General features: G+C 39.2%; 1 long non-coding RNA gene across 1 annotated transcript; it reads left to right on the forward strand.

Moving 5' to 3' along the window:
* The first annotated feature begins 6 nt into the window (after positions 1–6).
* LOC108497342 lies at positions 7–23,376 on the forward strand. Its single transcript, XR_001874759.1, has 3 exons — positions 7–2,671; positions 15,788–15,789; positions 23,365–23,376. It is a non-coding gene; the product is annotated as an uncharacterized LOC108497342 (long non-coding RNA).
* The last annotated feature ends 381 nt before the right edge of the window (positions 23,377–23,757 follow it).

The raw sequence follows: 23,757 nt of genomic DNA on the forward strand, positions 1-23,757 counted from the left end.
AACATAGCTGATGAATTACTAATAGTTGGGCATATGTATTTTCCAAGAATTTTGCAAAAATGTGCAAAACTTTATATGCTCCTTATCAAGGAGAACATTAAATATGGGAAATAATAAGGGTTAGAATACGTTTTGGGGGAAAAAAAAGATGGTTTCTTTTGGATTCTCTGGATGCAAATGTCCTACATGTGAAGCATATTCTTCCTTGTCCATTTTTCCATTATGTTTGTTTTTCCATTTGTGCTCTCTATCTGTAAAACCAATACCATTTTTTATTGAAGAATAACTTGGTTGTGTTTATGCAGTAGTATACAGTCAGATTAATTCCACTGTCCTCAGTGTTTATTGCAACAAGATCATCAGACACGGTAACAATTCAGTAACTACAGAAAATATTTCCATTCCAGTTCCTGATAAAAATGGCCTGAAGCCCTATGTGCTAATCTGTAAGGTGGCAGTGTTTCCTCTGAAATCTGCCAACATGTCCTGACTGTGAGAATAACTTTTGTTCCCCTTCATCTAACTAGTGGATTCCAGATGAAATGGAGGAATTTGTAATATCTGCATGCCTCTCTCTGTCTGTCTAATGACATTGTAACCTTCGGGTTTTGGGTTGCTGCCTGCCCCTCCATCATCAGAAGTGCCCACCATAAGGATGTAACACTTGCTTTAAAACATGTGTGAGATATGGATTGGTTTGTAACAAATATAAAAGTCTTGGATACACGATGTAGTAACACATGTTCCCATTTCTCACTTAGAGATACATGAAGGCTGTTTTTAAACACTTGCAGCCATAATAACTACCTCTCTTCCCTTTCCCATAGTACCAGTCAGCTGCAAATGTAGTGCCCAGAGTTTTGTATCTCCACCAAGCTCTCAGTCACTGCTGGTGTTCATTTCAGCACCCACCTGCTGCCAATAACTTGTCTGTCTTGGCACTTGTCTGCCACCATAATGTCTTCCTGATCTGGATGCTGAGGTAAACTTTAGCTTCCCTGCCAAAGGGAAGCTATCCTGATTTCCTTTCATCTTGCGTGGTGTTCAAAAGGAGACTACATACAATTACTTTGTATTCCCTCGCTCCCAACCTAGGGATAACGTTAAGTAGCAGTTATGTGGCTACAGTGAAGAAACACCCCCAGGAAATGCTTGTGTGCCATGATGAAGAGTGAAAGATCCATCACAAAAATTAAATTAATCACTCTTCACCTTTCAGTCAGGCCAGGCACCAGACTCATGGATTCTAGATGTTTTATAGCCCATTGGCTGCTATGTGTGACCCTTCTGTTTGATAGATCCCTGTCTATAATCCAAAATCAACAAAAAAGTAGTGGTTTAATGAGAATCTTTCTTGCTCTGATAAACACTGGAAGCAGCCTTAAAAGCAGTTTTCAAAATAAATTTCTTTTTCTGTTTTGACCCCCTTTTATAGTAAATATCTCAGTGATTCACTCCGTCAGCAAAGTAAGGCATCAGTTTTGTCGATAGATAAGACTTTGGCTTTAGCATAATAGAAAGTCACATGCGAATATCAAGATAAGAGTTAATGTCCCGATTTAATAGAAATTTGGAGTTAGAGTCTTGATGTGAGTGAACAGCAAGGGCCTCCTGCAAGATCATGCATGACAGCACCTTAAGTCCCTGGTGTGCTGTGCTCTAAGTGTAGCCTGGCCAACACTAGGACTTCAACATGTACTGCAACCCCAAGGGTCACAATGTCACTGTAGGTGCAGTGAATGATTCCTTTTGTCAGGCACTCGGCCTGCAGCAGCCTCCCTGGTGATGTAACAACAGCAAGTAGCAGTCCAAAATGCTTTAGAAGCCATTTGGTCGATGGCAGGAGTCTAGATTCAGGTACACTGTGCATTGTGGTTATTGCAATGCTTTGATTTCACTGAGATGAATGTGGCAGCCCACCAGTTTCACATCCTTCCTCCTTCCACCTCAACTCGTAGGCAGGCGTACACACTGCCTGCCTCCATATAAATGATGCACAGAGATATGGTGTTAGACAGAAGCAGGAGCATATTTGTCTCTCTTTTTCACTCCTGTACAATCACTACACATTCCAGTCCTCTAATGAGGATTTGGGGTGGGCTGTGACACATTCGGATGGTGGCTCTGTACTTCCAGCATCAGGATGCACGTAACACTTGTCTAAGCTGTAAGGGCTATGTTTCTCTGCAGGAAAAACTGCTAGGTATTTACAGGCTCTGAAAGAAAACAATCTGAAGCGTTATTGAAAATGTTTGATTATAGGCAATGGTTGGAAGATCACTCGCAAACACTTGAACAACATACAAGGCCCACCTTCCTTCTTCAACTGGGGCAGAAACTGCCTCATTTCAGATGTGATCCCAAGAAGTTTTTAACAAGCAGTTTAATAGTTACATAGCAAAGTAATGCAAGGAGTTGCAGAGATTGTATAGTTTTATGTTTATGCAAAAAAAAAAAATTATAATTATTTCTAATTAGTCCATTTCACACTGAGTGGCAGATAGAGATATATTTTGTTTAATCATTATCTAATACAGAGGCTTCTGTGAAAGAAAAGGTGTATTTGTAGCATTGGGTGCATTTCTCCTTTTTAAAGACTGTCTTTGCGCGTATAGTGTCCTTTTTTTTGTGAGCTGGGAATTGTAAAAAAATGTAAAGTAGAAAAGGACATGTTTCTTAGACAAAGGAGAAATACTGTAAAATTGTGTAAATGTCACTACTCATGTTTTTTCATGTTCTGTGTAGCATAGTGTAAAATAGGCTCTCCAGCAGTGTTATTCTGTGAATTGTAATTTAAAAAACAAGCCATGCATGGTCAGAGATGTTATCTACAGGTCCTTTTGGTTGAGTTTTTGGTTTTGTTTGTTGTTTTCTCATTTTAGGTGAATTCGTTCTATGTTAAATTTAATTGTCCATGAAACTGCATTTTTGTTTCTGTTTTATTTCATAAAGAACTTGAACTACTCTTTTAAGATTTTATTACACATGAAGCTCACCTACCGTTTGTATTGATCTTTCAGAAGTTGTGTCACATTTAGTGTAAAACGGGGGGATTTTCTTTTTATCTGCCTCTTCTTCCCCCCACTCTTCCCACTTTACTGTCTGGAAAGATCCAATGACACTTTTTTTTTTTCTGTGCCATGCAGGGTCAATATGGAAAACTGACCACAGACCTGTGTCCAAAATTTCTTGATATAAGTAGTTAAAAAGCTCACCTCTACAGCATTATGTAAACACATCTTGCAATAAAGCTTTATAAAGCACTGACTGGGCTGCTTCTTGTTTTGTTGATGAAGCCAATCATGGGAGTTTGGGTGAGAAATGAGTCAGAAGGGGGGGTCCTGGGTTGTTTTTCTCATGTCCTCCAAGTACCTGCAAAGCCATTATGTGGACATCAAAGCAGCTGCCATTAAACCGTCTGGGTGATCTGATCATAAAAAGCTGATCTTTTATGACTTGTTTCACAGTTTGAGCCTAATTCCTAATTTGAGTAAAGAAAAAAAAATGTGTCTCTAGTTCTCAAGGTTTTCAGTAATTCAGCCCTACAAATCCTCACTAAATATACATGGGTGCTTCTTGCTGCCATCGGCTTGGAGTTGGTTCCTGCCTAAAAAATACTCTCTGCGCAGAGCACGTTGCACAGAGGTATGAGATTTATAGAAGCAAACATTAATAAAATAAAAGACTACCTGCATGTGGGAGAGCATTTCACATTGCCTCTGCATCAAGACGTGAAACACTGTGCCTGCCAGGGATTCATAGCTGTAAAGGTGGCCAGTAAATGAGACATGCCTTTAACTTGGCTGAAATACATTCCATGCATCACCATGGAATGTAATTTTCAGGTGGCCACCTATTAGTATGCCTGGACAGGCAGCAGTCTTGTAGTTTTCGCTGTTTGCTGGTGTCTGAGTCTTTCTTTTATTGCTATTTCTCAGCACTTGAGAGAGACTGAGTAGACAGACGGGGCATCTCTGACCCTATGGAAGGTAAGTCGTAGCACAGGGACTCTTGCATCTGCTCTGTCCAGAGGCTCAATGACTACGATGAGGAGGGGGGTCAAAGTGACACATAGAAACTCAAAATGCTCCGATTTCCACTGCTAGTCCTTCAAAAACCTACTCACAAGTAATTGCTCTTTTGAATTGCACATGTAATAGGGTGAAAATACATTATTCAAAGACAGCTGCACGTGTTTATAGCAGCACCCTGGAAAATAAAGTAGGTTGACGAAGAGTCTGAGAGAGAATTTTCAACTGTGGTTTCTGAGACTGTAGGAGCTGATATAAAAGGCTAGGTATGTAAGCCTTCATAGGGAAAAACACCACCTTCCTCCTTTTTAATTAGTTTTTAAAGCTATTTCAAATAAAAAAGGTGCCTTTTGGGATATGGCTGCATCCCTGAAAGAGCTGCTTAGCGTTCCAGATGCACTGGTGTAAAGTCTAGAGGATGAAAGGCTACTAGCCAGAAATGTGGTAATGCTTTTTAAAATAAATATATAAACCAAGTTTATTGGCCAGACACTTTTCTATCACAGCATATCCATTAGCAGTTCTAAATTCCAGATGTGCAATGACAATGCGTACATATATTTTTCAGACCTGGTGCCCAGTCAGAACTCATATGTTGTCACAGAGAAGCCTCTGGCCTATAGTCAGGGAATGAGTTAGTATGCAGATTATCCATTGTGCAGCTGCATGCCCTGCTTTATAGACCCTTCAGAACAGTTTGAGAACACACAACTAAATTAAAAAAAAATACATTTTTTTCCTATTATAAGTTCTCCAAGTTTTCTGATGGGAATGCAGTTTGGAAAAGGGAAAGGGCTGTTCTCAAAGCTTTACCTCTTGTAAGTTTCTTTGCAGGAAATTAAGAATGACGTCTGTACTCCATTAGGGAACTATCTGGTGAGACAGACCTCTGCTGGGAAATTCCAAAGGGAGCACAGCCTATGTGAAGTGTCATGCCAGTGAGGGCCTTTGAACGGCTTTTCCTGAGTGATTTTTGAGCGGCTTTTCCTGAGTGATTTTTGAGCAGGAGCAGGACTCACCCATCTGTGGAGGCATTCTGCTCAAAAATACTGGTTTTCAGTTTCCAGGAGTCAAAATCCAGTTCTCCTCTCCAGTGCCCACCTCTCTCCCACAGCTCTGCCAGACTTGCTCTCTTGATTGAGCCGAGTCCAGAGCTTTTAATTTGTTATTTTTCTGGAAAACACCACGGAGCATGTCAATGTACAGAAGATGCTTACCAGCACTGGGGAGGGTGAGACCCTTTCAATGTCCCAGATAGGACTCATAGGATCCTTGGGCATATCCTGCTTCATTATTTATGTTATAATAAGCATAAATGCTTTAAGCATATGCCAAAATCTTGCAAATAAGTTTTATGGCCCTCACTTGGTGAGCGTTCAGACCTCTTTGCCTAGACAACGGACAAAATGACTAATCGACTTTTATATGTATTTTCCTTTGTTTGTTTCATACTTAATGTAATAAAAGAAGAACAACAGTTAACAAGCAACAAAGAAAATAAAATACCAGTGAAATCCACGGCACTTGAAACTGGACAAACTTGAAGGCAAAGGTGAGGTCAAAGCCATGTCATAGCCTCCAGTAAACATTCTACTGGTTCCATCTCAAGGCAATATTAGCCAAGCCTGTCTTGGAGGAGCTCTGAATTTGCTTAAGAGCAGTGGTTTGAAATCTTATCCCTGGAACAGAGAGGACAAACCACTTCCAGATCCGGGCAGGGCTCAGGTGAGGGGCCAACAGGTGGCAAAGGTTCTGGAGTATATCCACCACCACAAAGGCATGTGCCATGACTGCGTATGGGATATAAATGTTTTTACTATAAACCTTGGACTAACCTGTGAAAACACATTTGTCACAGGTATCCAAAAGCTACAGCAGGGTGAAAATTCTCCTTTTTAATAAAGCAATGAAATCTTAAGGCTCTTAAATGAGAAAAAAAAGGAATCCTCCTTCTATCCTTGTCCAGACTTCCTATAAATATGCACTGGGAGGCTTAAATAATCTTGGCAAGATATAGCAAAGGAAAATTATTGTTAAAAAGAGGTCCTGGATATCGTTTCAACAAACTTTTTCCCCACATAAACTTATGGAAAATTATTGACCTCATAGCAAAGTCAAGACAGAAAGAAACCTTGAAATATGGCAAGATACCCATTTGAACATGAACTAGACTGCCTTCACAAAGATTTGTCTGGAATACCTCCCAGATGTGCTGCCTTAATTATAGGGAGCAATAGATGTGCAGGTTAATTAAAAAAAAAAAATCTAAATAATCACAGTATCAACAGTGATGATCTAAATTAAACTAACTATGAGTATAATGATAAAGAAAGTGTATTGAAAATCAGGCAGTAGTGACCAAAGCCAAATGAAAATTTGATACTATTGGCTCTGTGAGCAGTGGAAAGAACCTGATAGACTTCAACAAGGTTGAATCAAGACCCCAAAGATAACTATTAGAATGTTAAACTAGATGGAAAATGGAATTTCTTCTCTGAAAAAAAAGGCCTCAAATCATTTTAACCTCACTAATTACACTGGGGAATTCTCTTTCAAGAACAGACAGCACACCATAGCCTGAAAACCAAAAGTGAATCCTTGTTTCCAAAGAAATTATCTCAAATGTGTTCAGATTACAAGCATGTGGGATGAAACACAGTTAGCATCCAAAATTATATAGTGTGGAAATTCCACATCTTTTTAGAAGCCAAAACACTGCAAAGTCTGAAAACAAAACAACCTAAAGCAGTCAATTGCAATTTTTTTTTTTTGCTATGAAATGTGAAAACCATTAAATTTCCTCATAGGAAAATAAAATTTTAGTAGAAACTCTATCACTGTTACAAAATTCTTTATCATTTCTTTACAGACAGACACTGGTAGACAGGTTACTAGAAACTAGTAAGTTTAAGACTGGTCTTAAAAATGGTAAAAAGTTCCTAGCCATGCAATTTTGCTTATTGTAATAGTTCCTTCTCCAAACCTGCATCCTCTATGCAATGTTAACTTATACAATTCATAGGTTTTTTTACTTTCCTATGATGGGAATGAGTTATTTGGCATACACAATGTGTTAATCATTTATTATTTGGTAATGCCTTATACATCTTTCTAAAGGTAATCTGGATATTCATAAAGTTGTGATTACTTGATATTAGTTAATCTGAGAGTGGGCCTTACATTACAGTATGTAAAAGATAAATATTTTTATTTTCAAATACCCCTCAACAGCATCATATAAATTGTTTGCAGGGACTAATTCTGTGTTCGTGTTTATGCTTATGGCACATCGCAAGTGGATTTTTGAATATGCAATGGATTCTATAATCTGGTAATGTTATTTTGACTTCTGAACATATTTTTCAAGGTGGAAAGGCAATGAGATGGTTATATGAGTGGTTTAACTTGTGCAAAGTATTTATTGGTAAGGGAGATAGTTCAGAAAGCAGCAAGGCTCATTGTTCTTTATATCTTTCAGAGTATGAGATCTCCAGACAACAAGGCAGGAGACCTATTACCCGGGGATATGGATTTCCTGAAGAATTATCAGCAGTTTGTTACCTGTTTCTTACACATTCCTAGTGTTTACTTCTAGAGTCACAACTTCTTACATGTTTAGACATCATAAGCTCGCAGGGTCCCGGTAAAGGGGAACACTGAGGCACATGTGGAAAATTCAGATTCCATCAGAGGTTCTGCTGCAGAGAGGACACTGAGAGAGAAGGTAATTTGGGTAACAGAAAGAAAAGTAACATCAACACCCAAATCAGCAATATAGGGTAAAAATAAACAAGGGAAAGCCTTAATGACAAAGATTCTTATTTTGATATACAGGTGAGCCCAGCAAAGAAAAGTGCAGAGATTATTTTAGTAGCAACACTTCAAGTAAAGCCCCAATGCAGAAGTAAGTTTGAAGGCTGGGAAGGGGACACATAGCTGAATGTGCAAGGTAGAAAGGCTGACTTTTAGAGAAGCTCTGTATTGAACTACATGAAAACAAGAAGGGGATGGATTATGACCTTTGTCACTATAGGAAGAGAAAGACAGTGTGTACAAAGAGAGAAGGTAAGAAAGAGGACATCATACATTTCCTGAGTGTTAAGTGGATTTGCCTTAAGCAAACTATCTAAAGTCTGTTTTAAGAGTTTGATAATTTCCAAGACTTCTTTTTTGCTGTGAGCACCAAAAATAGAAGTGCAACATAAATTAGGTAAGGGTCACAGAAATTACCCTTACCCATTCTGGGTTTCACTGTCTTCTGACAATCACAAATTACTTTTGTGTGTGGCAAGGAGGGCATCACCTCTTGTTTGTCTATGGTAAAATCCCAATGGAGGTACACGGGATAAGCTGTAGTTCAGCTGGTGTTACACTTCTGTGTGTCAGTAGGAGCTTGTATTCCTCAGCCTCTGGGATCAGTGTACAGGACTCTTACTGCTGTGAGCATCAGCAGCTTTGTGACCCGTTGTCAGTATCTATATTGAAGCAGCAGTGGACACAGAAATAACCAGCTATTCTTCTTGGTAAGAAATGCTCTTTCCTTTTCCTCACACCAAGTAGTGTTAGGGCTATTTCAAGTAACATTTTAAACCCTCAGGATGGCTAAAAATGGATACATGCTACTAAAATTGATGAGGGCAAGGACAAGTTGGAGGCTGCAGACAAGATGCCAAAGAGCCTTCTAACCCCAGCAAGAGGGCATAGAAGGAGGTTGAATCTCAAGGCAGGCTGAATATGGCTGCAGTGTTTTTAATGTTGCACCAAACCTTGATAAGTATTTCAGTCAATAGCTGGGAGGATTTGCAAATGTGTATCTCCCCTAAACAAGCAGAATTTGAAATGGGATTATGTTGGTGGTTCTGAATGCTGAATGAAATGTGATGTTGATCACTTCCCTTGTAGCCAGGGATCTCACAGAACCTTTGGTCAAAACTGCGGTTTTCTATGTCAGTCACTCTTTGTCCACCCTGATGAAGTTATTCTCTTCATAATAAACCATTTGGGTCAGCAGATACAGGCTTTAATGCAATTCATCCCCAGCTGCCAAATCTGATCAGAGGAAATAGGAAGATGAGAGTCAAATAGCTCTGTGGTCTCCCCAGTCAGACTGTTAGCAGCTTAACTTTCTCCTTGGCAGTGAAAAGGGTGTAATTGTGGAGAGAAAGCTGGCGTGCTGCAATGTAGAAAATATATGTTTTCTGCATATAAGGACCACATTTTGCAGGAAATTCTAAAAAAATCTTTACAGAAGGTATACTGTTTCTGACAACATTGCCATCTCTGCTGTATTCAGGGAGAGTTTTCTTGCAAAGTCAAAGAGAATAAAAGACCTTGAGAACTGTTTCTAACTCCAGGTAGGTGATGGTTTGCTTTCTCTTTGGTCAGCTTAAAGGTTCCAGTTACTCACTGTCCTATGTTTCTGTTAAATTTTTTTTGGCACTGGTTCGAGGAATTCATTGCATGTGATCTAGAAATTTCCTTGTGTGGTCTCTGATGCCAGAGTGCTGACCCAGGAGTAAGAACAGGCTCCTCGGAGCAGAACCCTGACAACACACCATATACACCATTTGCCAACTAATATCACTGAGCTCCCTTTCTGTGTTTCCTTCCTTTCTGACCAGGTTCTATGATTACTGGCACAGACAAATGTAGGGACTCTGAAAAGGAGAACTTCAATGCAAAAGTTATAAAAAAATTCAGACTGTTAAAGAGAAGAAGATAAAATTTAGAGTGGGGGAAAGACAGGACATGACAACACACAATGAATCCAGTCTGCAAAATCAAAGTAACTAGAACTGATTTGGAATTTCTTGATGAAAGTAAAACCAGTGCTGTTTGGAAAGGTGATAAGTCTTGATGAGCTTCCTGGGGGGGGAAAAAAAGGAGAGCTTTAAAAAAATCTCTTTCTATGTTTTCAACCAAAATGTATGTTTTTAAAGTTCAAAAATTCTGAAATTCTGGTAAATATAAAAGAAAGTGTCAAGAATCTGGAAAAAATCAAATAATTTTTCAAAAAGTTTGAAACTTTTTACTTTTTTTGTACTAATTAAGACCCTGGGACCATTCTAATACCTCAAAGGTATTAATGAGACAGCAAAATAACTTTCTGTCAAGTTATGGAGATGATAGATTGGAAAACCAAGTTGATTTTGATATAAGGACATAGAGGAATATAAATTGCTCGTGTAAAGGGATAATTACTTATTATCTACAGTTTGCTTATTGGAATACCTTCATTGGGAATTTGAGACCTAAGAAAGTGAAGCTGGAATAATAAAGGTCAAATTTAGAAATCTATGTTCGCTAGAGTGAAACTGTTGAAATCCGGTAGAAAAATCAAGACAATATGGAAGATTATAGGAAACATCCGTGCTTCAAAAAGAATATAAGGTGCTACTGCTAATATCAGTACTCATGGTAAGAGTTCAAGAACTCTCTCAGAAAAAGGGAGTTTAAAACACATTGCTCTGACATGATGCTTTTGGATTATGCAAATGGCTTTATAATTTTTGAATAGGTGATGGACTAAATTTTGTAGGCAATTATATGTATTCATCTGTGTTGAGTTGGCAGATAACCAGAAAACAGAATCTGAGTTTCAATTATTGTGATATCATAAGATTTTCTTACACTTTTATGAGCTACAGGTTTAAGTTGAAATTTGACCTCACAGCACAAACCAATGGAGAAGAGACTTTCTTCCTTGCACTTTGAACAACATTAGATGTCTTTGCAACTTGAAACTGTGAATGCATTTCAGAATAGACTGTAGTACCATTACATAGAGAATTATTTCTATGTTATTTAGTCGGGGTTACTTATCGAGAGTTCAGTGTTGACTCAGACCAACGGATGCTTCCACTCGATATGACTACAGTATAAAACAGCACTTTGCTACAAGGAAAAGAGGCAATCTTTCCTTGTTCCCATTATAAAATGTGAATGCAATCTTGAGTGCACTGATGTCAGAAAATTTCTGGCTGTCAGTAAACCCTGTGTTATTCTTAAGTGAATTTTCAACTATAGATACTTTTCTGAGATGCTTTGACTTTGTAGCACATGATAGCAAATGACTTCTTAAAAAATATATGGTCCTTAAGAGCAGCCCTGTCAACATTTTAAGTATTGCAAACAACCAATTCAGGGCTCTTAACTGAGAGGACTGTGGTTGCAGAATAACTGCCTTGTGGCATGTATTTTCAAAGTCTTTACTGATACTTGGCAGAAATTGCATTATGCACAGCTTTGAAAAGAACTGTTGGCTGAAGTTTCTGGCTGTGATAAACCTTATGAATATAGTTATGCCCAGAGGGTAATTGGAGTTGAAGTAGACTGTGAGCCTTTGGAGACTTTTTTTCTTTTAAATCCTGATAGTGTTCTCTATCTGTCACCTCTGAAATTTTAAAGTTGGTGTATGAGGCTACAAAATATCACTGCCATTTAAGATGTGTGTCTTTTACATTATAATGGACTGATTACTGCTGACCGGGTGGAGTAGTTGCAACTGTGATGATTTCATTGCATGTGTAAACAAGTATTTATTTATAGACCAGTTGCATCTCAATACAGTATGCCAATGCCTGTTTGAGCATAAGTGCCCAGATGTTGATACAGTGTAGCTGAAATGAAAAAGAAACAAACAAACAAACAAAAAACCCAAACCCATCCCTACCAAACCACCAAACCCAGCAAACCCAGTAATTCTAGAAGATGGTCCTGAAAACTTCCCCAGGGACCACGGGAAATTTCACATCACAATATACTGCACATTTTATTAGCTTCTCAAAAAAGAGGCTTCTGAAATGCAAAGCTGATACAACCCCTCACACAAGTAGTAGGACATTTCAAGGCATCCAGGCCACCTGGAGCAGCACCCAGTAGAGACATGCTAGAGCACTTAGGTAAGGTTTTATGAAGCTGAAAGGCATCTATCATTAAGTGAGTGGTACCCTCTCTGTCTATTGCAGATCATATCTTGGCCAGGGACAAGCAGGAGACCAAATTTTGCTGTGCTTATATGTGAGTAGCTCCCAAAAGTCTAAGGAAAGCAGGGAATGTGGGTCTGAACAAAGGGCTTAACTAGTGCCTTTAGAACATGAAAAGCCCAGCTCAGAACAGGTAATCATCACTTAGCATAAATGAATATTGTTCTTTTCACCGACCCAGCCTTTAACACGTGCCAGCAGATGACCTGCATGCATAAAAACACCTTTGTAAACAGGCATCAACCGTGGGGCTTGGCACTGTTCAGGTAAGTAAGGCAGAGAGAGTTCTTGTCTTGAGGAGGTAAGAAATTTGATACTGCGTTTGCTTTGCATGATAGCAGAAAATCAAGTAAATACAGCTGCCTGCATTGTGCCTGCATTGTACCTGCATTATTCAGTAGAACCAAGGAAAACAGTACAGGATGTGGGGCAGTGGGGTGGTTCAATTCATTTGTGAGTTTACCACAGCACCTTTACCTGATGTAGTAGGGAATGTCACAGGGTCCATGTTCCAAGTGGGTAGACAGTGCATCCAGGTACCACTGGTCACAAATACAGCTCCATTATATTAATGCTTTGCTGTCACGTGTTCGCGTTGCCACTAACATGGCAACTGCTGCTTCATTGATAGTTTAGTCTGTTGGAATATGGCACATCAGAAAACCAGTTCTTAACGCATTGGAACTGATCTATTTACAAAATCACAGAATGGGTAGAGTTGAAAGGGACCACAGTGGGTATTGATGCTTCCATTTGTGTTAATATGAAATTAAATGCATTTTAAAGAGTTAAATCCCTTTCAGAATGCCTAATATAGATTATATCTGCTTAGTTACTTTTATAATCCAATCTCGTTTTCTCATCTGTAGTTTGTTTAAATGAACTTATTTCCTACAAATGAACTTGATTCCTACAGTGCATGTTATCTCACTCTTCTTGAATACCTCCAGTTGGGCCAATATCATATTAATTTTTCCATTTAGTTTGTGGGGGTTTAACAGGAGCCTGCTGTAGTCCACTGGGTTATCCCCCTTGCCCTCCCTGACTCCTGTACAGTCTGAATTCTTGAATCCTGATGGTATTCAAAGTATTATTAGAAGTTCATTCCCCTGGACTAAAGATCCCACAGCAAAAATTTTCAGAACTTTTGCATTCAAGAATCTCAAGTCTGATGATTTTTTCCTAGTTTCTCTCTTACTGAATACTGCTTAGCAGAGTGGTTACAACCTTTCTTTTTTCTTATGAGTGTCTTGTTCTGCTTTTCAAATACAGAACAGAAATATTAATGCCATACCTCTGTCTTTTCTCCATCAGCATTCCTACATTAAGAGTTGTACTGCTCATGAGCTACCCTATTGCAAAAATTAATGACTAGTATTTTCAAATTTCTTCTCAACATTTATAGCTTTGCTAGTCATCACTTCTGTTTCTACCATCATCTTATTTTTCATTTGACATTTGTCACCTTACAGATTTCACCTTACCATTAAAACAATTATGAGTTTTTAGCCAAAGTTATCTTCTTTCCTCTTTGGAAAATCAGGAAAACCAATTATCTAATCAACAGCTCTCACAGAACTCTAAGTTTTCATTCACAGTTTTCTCTCTAAATTTTCCATTTCACTTCATTTCCTCTTCCACATTTTTCAGACTTAAATACCAAAAATAATCTTATATGGAGTGTTCTCCCTGCATATATAAGCTGGCTATGATCAGAGTGATTTCATATATTTTTACTTGTCATTAAATGTTAGAAACAAAAATTAGAAAGTGTTAGAGAGTTATAGAGGCAAACAGGGATTCCGTTACAGTGAATATCCAAAAAAATTGCAGTTGTAAATAATGAACATGGTAAGGTTCTTCAACAAATTCCTATACTTATCCACTATGAGATTTATTGAGAAAAATTTAAATTGTAAAAATGTCAGTAATTACAGTGCATTTTTCTCAATATGGCTCCGCATACATACTGTCTGTCATAAATGCAGTAACCACCCAGTCTTCAGTCCAGTCAATTTGCAAGCCTACCAGTTAGATTCATACGTTTTGTGACCCTACTGACTTGGGGAGAAGGTGAAGTTTAGAAATAATAGCTTAAAAGATGCATGGAGTATCAGTCTGTCCTCGCAGAACAGTAGAATTGTCTTTAATGGTCCGTCCTTGCTGAAGAAGAAGGCATGGTTAGAATCATGACAAAAGCAAGTTTCTATTTCTGTGTACCAGTCCTGTACAAGTCAGAGATGCACTTTGGTGGTGCACCCAATGAAAGCTTGATGCTCTTGCCTTCAACTGAAGAATGCCACTGCAGATCTTATCACCAAGATAAAACTTTTGCTTCTGTGCACTGAATGAGAGAGCTCCTTCTTGGACCCAACCTGTTGCTTACGGTCCAGGTTTGCCCATGCAGAAATCCATATGCACTAGGAAAAGCACCTGATCTCGTTCCTCTGCCCAGGGACCTCCAGAGAAGATGACTCATATTGGAGTTCTATACCTGATGCAAATCTTAGAGATTAACTTTGAATATTTCACATTTAAACCAAAATGGTTTTATACTTGTCACAGTCAGTGTTCTTCCAGACCACCGCTTGCTTCCAAGCCCAATCACACATTGCCTAAGCAAACCTGGGCTCTCTGCTCCTGCCCCTTCTCCTGTCACCTCCTTTTTTTCTATTGCTCCCTTCCTTCCTCCCCTCTTTCACTCTTTCCTGGCTTTTGGCTGCCGGCAGAGTTAATTGACAAATCTTGCCATGAAGTGGAAGATAAGCATCTTCTTCTCGTGGGGACATTGGTACAGCAGATGGGATGCGTGCAGGGGACACCAGCCAGTTCACATGGGCACCTCTCCAGGGAGAGAGGAGCATAGAAGATACTCCGGTTTCTTGCCGGACTGCAAACTCTCTCTTGACACTACTCTATTTTCCTTTCTGAATTTTTCAAGTGAACACTTCTGCAGTTTGAAATGCTTGAGAGAAAGTGGATTCCTTGGCTTCTAGGCAAGCTAGGCAGGTTGGTCTGCATCCAGGTTGGGGCAGCATTTGACAAATTGGCTCATAAGCTGATTGGTTTTGTACCTTTCATTTCCTCTGCATGCTTGCTTAAAATCAACCAAACAAAAAATCATCACCTCTGACCATCAGACTGGGAACCCTTATACTGTCTCACCTACCTTTGACCACATTGACTGCTCAAAACATTATTACCAAGTTGATAACAACCTATTGACTTCTGATTCCTCCTCTCATCCATTAAGTTTAAGATTGGACTTTTCAGCTCATGGCTCTCAGAGGTGTTATTCACCTCCTTCATATGACACAAGGAACATTTCAGAGAGGAGGATGCTTGTTCTCACTGTGTTTCCATGGCTGCCAGAGCACATTGAGGGCACCTTAGTGCTGCAATGGCAAAAAAAAACCCCACCAGCTTTACATCTCAGGAGCTAGATCCTCCAGAGGGCTCAAGACTGGAGAAATGTCCATGCAAAATAAAGAATATTTCCAGTCTGTGCCAGCCTTTGAGATCTTTGGCTATTGCATGAATATGCCCTTAATTTTACTGAAATACTAACCAACTCTGCCACTTGGTACGTTTAGCCATGGCTGAGGGTGGATTCTCCTTCATTCATTTGCTCTGGATGAAGCTGACAATCCAAGCAGAAGGTTGCTGTCTTTTGCCTTCCTCCCCCTCTTTTTCTCTTTGTTATCTTGGAGGCCAGTATTACAAAAATGGTGCAACACCCTGTGATCTAAATTAAAGAGCTGTCACTATAAGCGGTGTCACCCTGTCCCTTCTCAATTTAGCACTTCCCAGTGCACTGCGCATTGATGATTGTACTCTGAGGGTGTCCTTGGCCAAGGATATTCCAGTCTAGTATATGGAACCTTCTGTATCTTGAACCTTCTGTATCTTCGAACCTTCAGTATTTGAGGAAAAAGTCTTTCATCTTGAAAGCTAGAGAGACTAAATAAACTTCTTTAAGCCACTTAATCAGCAGAGGGGGGGATGTGGGCGATTAATGGGGTTACAAAGAACTGCATCTTATTTGGAGGGGGCAGCTCTAGGACAAGAGTGAGTAACATTAGTGGATTCAAGAACTGATGTTGAAACCAGATTCAACTAAGATGATCTCCAGGGTGTTCTTCCTGATTCTTTTTATTACTTTGTTGTTGAAATTGTTTTCTAATATTATTTATTATCTCAAACATCACATTCCCATCTCCTGAACAAAAAAGATTGCCCAGTCTTTCATCTTCTTCTGGTTGTATTTCTTTGCCTCATTACACATTTGTTTTTATGGAGTATTTGATCATATTTTCCAAAAATTATTTAAGCTTTGGGTATCTTTCTAATAGATATTTTTTTAGTTCAGCCAAGAAGCTATGGGCTTAAGGCCCATCTCTACAATGACAGAAATCTCTGAAGTTAACTATTGTGATGGATTTTGAGTGGGACATAATAATGCATAAAAACAATGCTGACCTTATTATAGGGTAGTCACTGTATGAGTACATTGATTAAGTCTGAAAAGAGGCTGTAAGGAAACAGTGACTCAAGATAAGCCATTCCACAGGAATAGAATAATAGGAGACCAACTGGCTCCAGCAGCACTGGCGTGATTTCCTGCTGAGGCTATTGGACTGGTTTTGTCTAGAAGGGCAGCAGCCCAAGAACTGACAAAAACAAAAGGAGTCCCTCTTTCCAGAGAGGAGCTGGCTATTGGAGAGGGGAATCATGCTGATCTGAAGGCACGCAAGACCCCATATGTAGAAAGAAGGACTGTTATGAGCAGATAGCAAGGTGAACATAAACATGGTATGAAATATGTTTAAAATAAATTCACATGCACTCTTTTCTGGTTTTAAAACAATTCGCAGGTTTTCTTTCTATTCTGTCATAACGAAGGGAGCATTACACAGGTCTCTAATTCCCAGGTGTTTCCTGGGAAATTTTTCACTTCTCTTTCATGTTTGCATAGATATGCCAACTTGAAGTTGTTCACACATACCACTTGTAAACCTCATTTCTCAAGTATTAGGGAACTGAACCCCCAAGGACCACGTGGACCATGTGTTTCTGAACCACAGTTGTCCGCTGTGTATGTTTTCTTCAACATTTAGTGTCCTAACAGGTTTAAGTGTGGAAAATTTCTGTTGGTACAATTCGTTTTTGTGCAGCCTGGAAGCTGTCACCTCAGCCTCCTACTAAACTACACATAAAAGACAGTCTATTTCTGCATATAAGATGAGAATTTGGAAGTTTAAATATTTTAACTGGTTTCTCTTTTAGTAAGATAATTCCTCTGTCAGGTTGCTTCAGTTACCACCAAAACTTATCAAGTAGCACAAGTATTTAATTACACTTTTGCTGTCAGTTATATGTGATATAATGACATTTTGGGCATATTTGCTCCTTGCATTAAAGCTTGGCCCCGATAATCTCCCCCAGTAGAGGTATGTACACATGGGTGGTGTTTACCTCATTACAAACTGTGGGGGAGACATTATTGTGCTCATGAGGATGTCTGAAGGGTCCTGAAGGTATAACTACTGCCTCATCTGCTTCTTTGACAAGTTTGATCAGACTCAAAATCTGGATGTTTCTTTCACCCAATTGCTAAGAGAAAGCCCAACTGCTGATCTCTGCCCTACACCATGCACATAAGCTAGACTTACCTAAATTTTCACATCTGCAACCTTCCCTGCAATACAGTGCACCCATTTTTGTAGTAGCGACACAGAAAAAATTGCCTGCCCCTCAAAACCCAGCTGGAGAGAAAAATATCCGGCATCTCTTCAGCAGCAACCACTGTAGTGGGAAGTAGAGGCTTCACAAAATGTCACTTTATTAGTTACTGTTCAAATGCAAGCCTACAACTATCTTCTGGTTTTATGCTAGGGCTATAGAGAACCTTGAGTGCCTGAAGTCTTGGAACAGGTACATGTGTGGGAACTTTTTGAGAATCCTTTTTAATTATGGTTGCGTCATGATAATCTCTGACTGGGGATTTATAATCTTCAGAAAACTCTATCCCATCCTTCTAATGCTTTTATCAAAACTCGCTCAAAGAAGCAAAAATATCAAAGAAAAGAATGCTAAAATTCAGAGCTTGTATATACTTTACAAAATGTACAGTTATATCATGATGTTCTGCTTCTGCTATTTTGATAGCAACAGCAGAAAACTAATGTAAAAGTTGATTTAGCTTTCCATCACTTGTATATCTGCCCTGAAAGATGGCCTTGCAATTTCCTTAAAGAACAGATGGATGATCTCAGTGTGGCCTCCTTAGGAAGAAAGCATGTCATCTTAGTTATTCTGCCAATGTCTAGTGTTAATTTGACTCTTTAGATGGCAGAGACTGTTGGCAAGCACACAAGCTTGGCTTTGCCACGTTAGTAGCTCATGGACTATTTGTGTTGATAATATTGACACTGACCACAGGCAAAAGGTCTGGAAGAAGATGCACTTGAGCCAAACCATTGGAGAAGACAGAGTAACTGGGGTATGGCAAATATATCCACAGATGATTCAGCTTAATGCTACCTGTCTTTTGCATAGGGAAATTAATGCATCATGTAAAATTAATTGATGTTTTGAGGATGGGATGTGACTTCAGCAACAGAAGGGGAGACCCTCACTCCATGACTACTGGCCTGTGTTAAACCTAGGATGTAAAAGTAGCCATGTGCCTGTTTTCTTGTGCTGGGCTCTACATGAATAAGGTCCATGATTTCCGCTTATGTTTTATAATTCATTCATACTTTAAATTATAATATTTTCTTTTTTGGCAGTAAGTAGGTTGTGATATGTTATTTTCCAATGCATATAAATTCTGTGACAAGTCCACATGCCTGATACTTTTCTTCAGTTCCACTTTAATCAGACAACTCTAGCATTCTGAGTAGAGAACAGACATTTGTTTAGAGCAGGTGTTTAAGTACATGTGTGTAGACGCGAATGTACACACACACGCATATCAGTGTGTATTAGGGAGGAGTTCGGATCATACTGAAACTTGAAAACTGCGACACCATTGGAAGCTCAACAAAACTGATATTTATTACCAAGAAGTGACCAACAAAATGAACAAACCCAAAAGAGAGGAAGGAGGAGAGAAATAAGCCCCTAGCACGATCTCTCCAGGCACCCAGCTGTTGCCCATAAAGTTATGTTACTGACCTAGCATGCCTATAATTACCCATAGCAGAGGCTGCATCCTTGGAAAGTCAGTAAACTCACAAATTGACAGGCGTCCCCGCCAAAAGACAACATTGTCCTTGATGTGAAGCTAGCTTACCTCCAAGAAAGAGCTAACTGCTTTTATACAATTAACTGAGTGACCTCTGTCTAGGCAGGTGTGGTCAGCACCACCCCACCAGAGGTGGTCAGTCCCACCCCCTTGGTTATGTAAGTGCATCACTTCAGCGCAGGCGTGACGTGAGTGCTTTGGCCACATGCGCAGTATGCTTCAGGAGTCTCTCCTAATTGAGTCTGGGGGCGTTACTTCATCCTCTCCTCTTCAGTCGCTCCTTCAAGAGACCTTGGAGGATGATTAGCCAACCACAGAACACCAATTAAAACAATTTATACAAGAAGCTCTCTCTCCAAGGACAAAGTACCCGTTTATCAGTGCTTGTTTTCTCGTAACTTGTCAGAGAAAGAGCAAAACTTTTACAGGTGGCTGGGCCAAACACAGACCAAAAGTATCAGCGTAATTAACCCCTGATACACGGTATTATCATCCCATTGTTAATGCAGTATCATTCCAGTGACATAAATATTATAGGATTTTTACTGCCAGAATTCTTCCCCAGTTCTACCATGACCGAATCTGGCCTTTCAGACATTCATCTGCCTTATGTTTTACACTATGCCTATTACTATGATAAAGGTTAGTCTGCTCCATTTTTAAGATGAACTGAGGAAAACCATAAACCCATGTTTTTGCATAGCTATACAATGTACTGTCCTCCAACTCTTCTACAAGGCCCCCACCTGGAGCCAGATTTTGGCCTTTCCATACTTCTGTTTCATTCTTTGTATGCTTTCTTGCATGCAAAGGGGCCTTGCTATAATTTATTCTCATGACAAGGTAGAAATGAGGGCCTTATATCATCAAACATGTTTGGCAAATACCTTTCCACAATATGACACTTTCTCTTTTATCCAGAGCCTGTGTCTTGGAGAGATCTAGGAAAAATTGATCATACATGCACACACACACTGTCTGACTATGGTGCTCAAGGATTGCGAGCTACATATGTGGTGTATGGAGAAACAGGCTCTGTAGTCCCCCCATTCAACCTATGCCAGGTTGTTCCAGGTGGGTAGACAAGGATTCCTTGAAGCAAAAGCTTCTTAAAGTCTGCATAGACCAAAGCTTTTCCGAACATTTCTTGAATTCCTACACCAAGATTTCCTATTGCAATGTGTATATCCCCTTAGGGTAATCCCTGCAGGATTCTTGGTGGCAAAGATGTGTTTCATCAGGTATGTAGTTTTCATGGTTGCCTTGCAAATTTCTGAACAAGAAACTTCGGCCAGGCTGATTTTGCTGGTGTAAGCCCCTCTGACCCTGACTTCTAAAACAAAGATACAATAGAAACCTGTCGTAAGATTTACTGAATTGGGATACCTTGTCATTCATCATCCCACCACAAGCATAATATCTTTCTCTGAATGGTTTCTAGATATTCTTGCAGGAAGGTCCCCAATGTGTCCATAGACAATCTGAGTTCATCACCATTCTTTAGACCATCTTCTTCAGCCCACTGACAACTTCATTCATTGACAGATGATATCTCTGTCCAGTTGACTTAATTATCCTCTCAAGATTTCTCAATTTGATTTTCTAGCAACTGCTCAATTTTTTATGCCTTTTTTTAGATGCTATAGATCTTTCATTTTATTACACAAGGACTTTGAAATTTCAGACTTACAACAATAATCTTAAGCAAGATAAATTAAAATAAGGGGGAAAATTGAATTGCAGTAAACAAATATGTTTTCCTAACACACCATGATACACATACCTTATAAATTGTCAAGGTTAGGTATTCTTGGCTTAGTCTGGTGAATAGCTTCTGTTTCTGAAAAATTGTCTCTCTTACCACTTCTGTCACACTTTTGTCTTCTACAAAACACTTCTTAATTTTATATGATGCATCATTGCTCTGAACTTCTAAGTGATTACTGATAAATCATTAATTGACTTTAAACAAGTCCATATAACATTGTTCAGGCAACTTGCACGTCTTCAATATTTTTTTCTGTCAGGATTTGGCCATAAAATATGTTGTATTGCATGGGAAAAAATGTACACATCAAAGGTGGATTTTTTTACAGAATTAAGAGACTCATAGAATTATAGAAACATAGAAAGGCTTGGGTTGGAAGGGGCCTTAAAGATCATCTAGTTCCAACTCTGTGCCATGGGCATGGACACCTTCCACTAGCTCCATCCAGCCTGGCCTTGAACACTTCCAGGAATGGGGCATCCACAACTTCTCTGGGCAACCTTTTTCAGTGAAAAATTTCTTCAGTTTAAAAATATTCTCCCTTTTTCTGTCACTATCTGCTTGTGTAAAAAGTCACTCTACCTCTTTTTTATAAGCCACTCTTTAGGTACTGGAAGGCTGTAATGAGGTCTCCCTGAAGCCTTCCCTTCTTCGACACTGTCGAAGGCCTTACAGAAGTCTAGGTAGGTGACATTGGCTGGTCTTCCCTTGTTGACAGTTGCAGAATGAGTCCTAATGTTGTAGGCAGATATCTCTGGAATCACAGGAGAGTTTTCATAGATTAATCAGTTTCATATTCGCAGTAGCTAGCACATTATGAAAAGCATGTTCATAGGATATTGGAAGTAATTAGCATGTATACATGTTTTTATGTGACTGCTTATGGATACTATGCTGTAAATGTTATTTTTTTCTATTTTTCTACAGAAGGCAATATTAAGAGGATAGTTAAAGTCAGATTTCAAACCTATCAGTACTCTGACTTTTTTTTGGTTTAAAAAGAAACGGATAGAACTACCTGTAAGTTTCCTGTATGGGTTGCAGAACATCTGGTGAACAGCTGCTTTTTATAGACGAAGTTATTCAGATAATCTCACTGAATAGCTTTAGGGTTCTGTCTAGCAACAAATGGCAGAAACAACCTTATTATGGCTCATACTCGATGACAGCCAAAATGTCTCTTCTTTTTGTTTTTTTTTAAAGAACTTAACACCCAAAAATATGTAGCAGGGCATGTTTCCTGGGCATCTTCACAGCATTAACACTTGAAATCCTGCTGCCTGTAAAAGCTGCTCTGAGGTCCGTTTGCAGAATGGATTGTTTCTTATTAAGGACCTGCATACCCTTTGGTTGCTTGCCATGAAGGGAAACAGTAGGTCACAAGTTATGTGCAAAATTGGTAATAAGCCCATGCAAAGGAAATAAATACACTACAGCGTGTTGCCAGCAGTTTCTGGAACCTTGCTCAGCACTTGCATATCATATCTTCAGAGCTCTGAGTTAAAAACATTGGGGTAAGGCATGCTCAGGCACACCTCGGCACACTTTTTCTATCATTTGCACCATTTCTTTAAAATGGATGAAAATCTGAAGAATACTCTCAAAAGATCTCTATCCCATTTAAATCTCCTGTGTGCTTTGTCCTGAAGTTGAAGGCAGACAAGAGTTTTCTTTCCTAGAAAACTTTGGGATAGGAGACATAAGCATTTGGCTGGTTCTTGCCACGTTGATGCTTTCATTACAGATATGAGAGCAGCAGTAGTTGTGTGGAACTAATAGTTGAAGTGGGGAGAAAAAAGATGGAGGTGTACTTTAAATTGCACCTGAAGCACTGTTTTGTAGAAGTAAGACACCAGATGAGCAGTCGATTAGCAAACAAATTTGTCAAGTTTCATCTCAATTTTTTGTGTGTTTGTAGCCTGTTCCAGGCTGGTGGCATGAAGTAAATCAGGATACAGCAGAAGTAACCCAGATAATTTTATCTTGCCATACAGAAAACTGATCAAGTTTGTGGAACCATGAGACAAAAAGTTTTACAAAATAGGAAATAAACTATCCTGGCTAACCCTCTACCCCACAGCAGGATCAATCTTTCCTGAACCATGCCTGTATCTAGCCTGTTCTTATGTCTCCAGAGATGTCATTGCCTCCCAAACAAGCCTTTCTGGAGGCTTGTTAGCTTCACTTGTGGAGTTGCACCAATGACTACCTTACATTGTTACATTTTTATTTACTGTACAGATGAAAATGATGCATGCCCAAACATATCTGAAGACTACTCTCCTTAGACTAAGAAACCCCACTTTTTTTCTCATGGGCCATGCCATCAAGGAAAAGCACACGAGAAACAGAGTTGGTGGAAACTCTGGAAAGTTATACTTCACTAAATGAGCCCTGCTATTTTGTACTGTAAATCAACCATATGCTGCACTTGATGAGGTGAAGACTCATTCAAAGTCCGTCTCACATACAATCTGATATGTCTTGGTTCTGCATGTAAGCATCTCTTTAAAAAGACTCCTATCCTATTATACAGATGACTTGTAGGTCTATTTTTTTGTTAGGATATGTTTCGAAAATGAGCAGTTTGTGTTATAAAGTTTTTTTTTAAAAAAACCATATGGCTCCATATGTGTCTCAGATCTTGAAAGGTAGAGATGTGCTGTAAATGCTTCATTGACCCTGTGCCAGATTCTCATGTTGAATCTTCCCATGTGTAGCAAT

The sequence above is a fragment of the Lepidothrix coronata genome, unplaced genomic scaffold (genome assembly GCF_001604755.1).
Source record: "Lepidothrix coronata isolate B3197 unplaced genomic scaffold, Lepidothrix_coronata-1.0 Scaffold47, whole genome shotgun sequence".
NCBI lineage: Eukaryota > Metazoa > Chordata > Aves > Passeriformes > Pipridae > Lepidothrix > Lepidothrix coronata.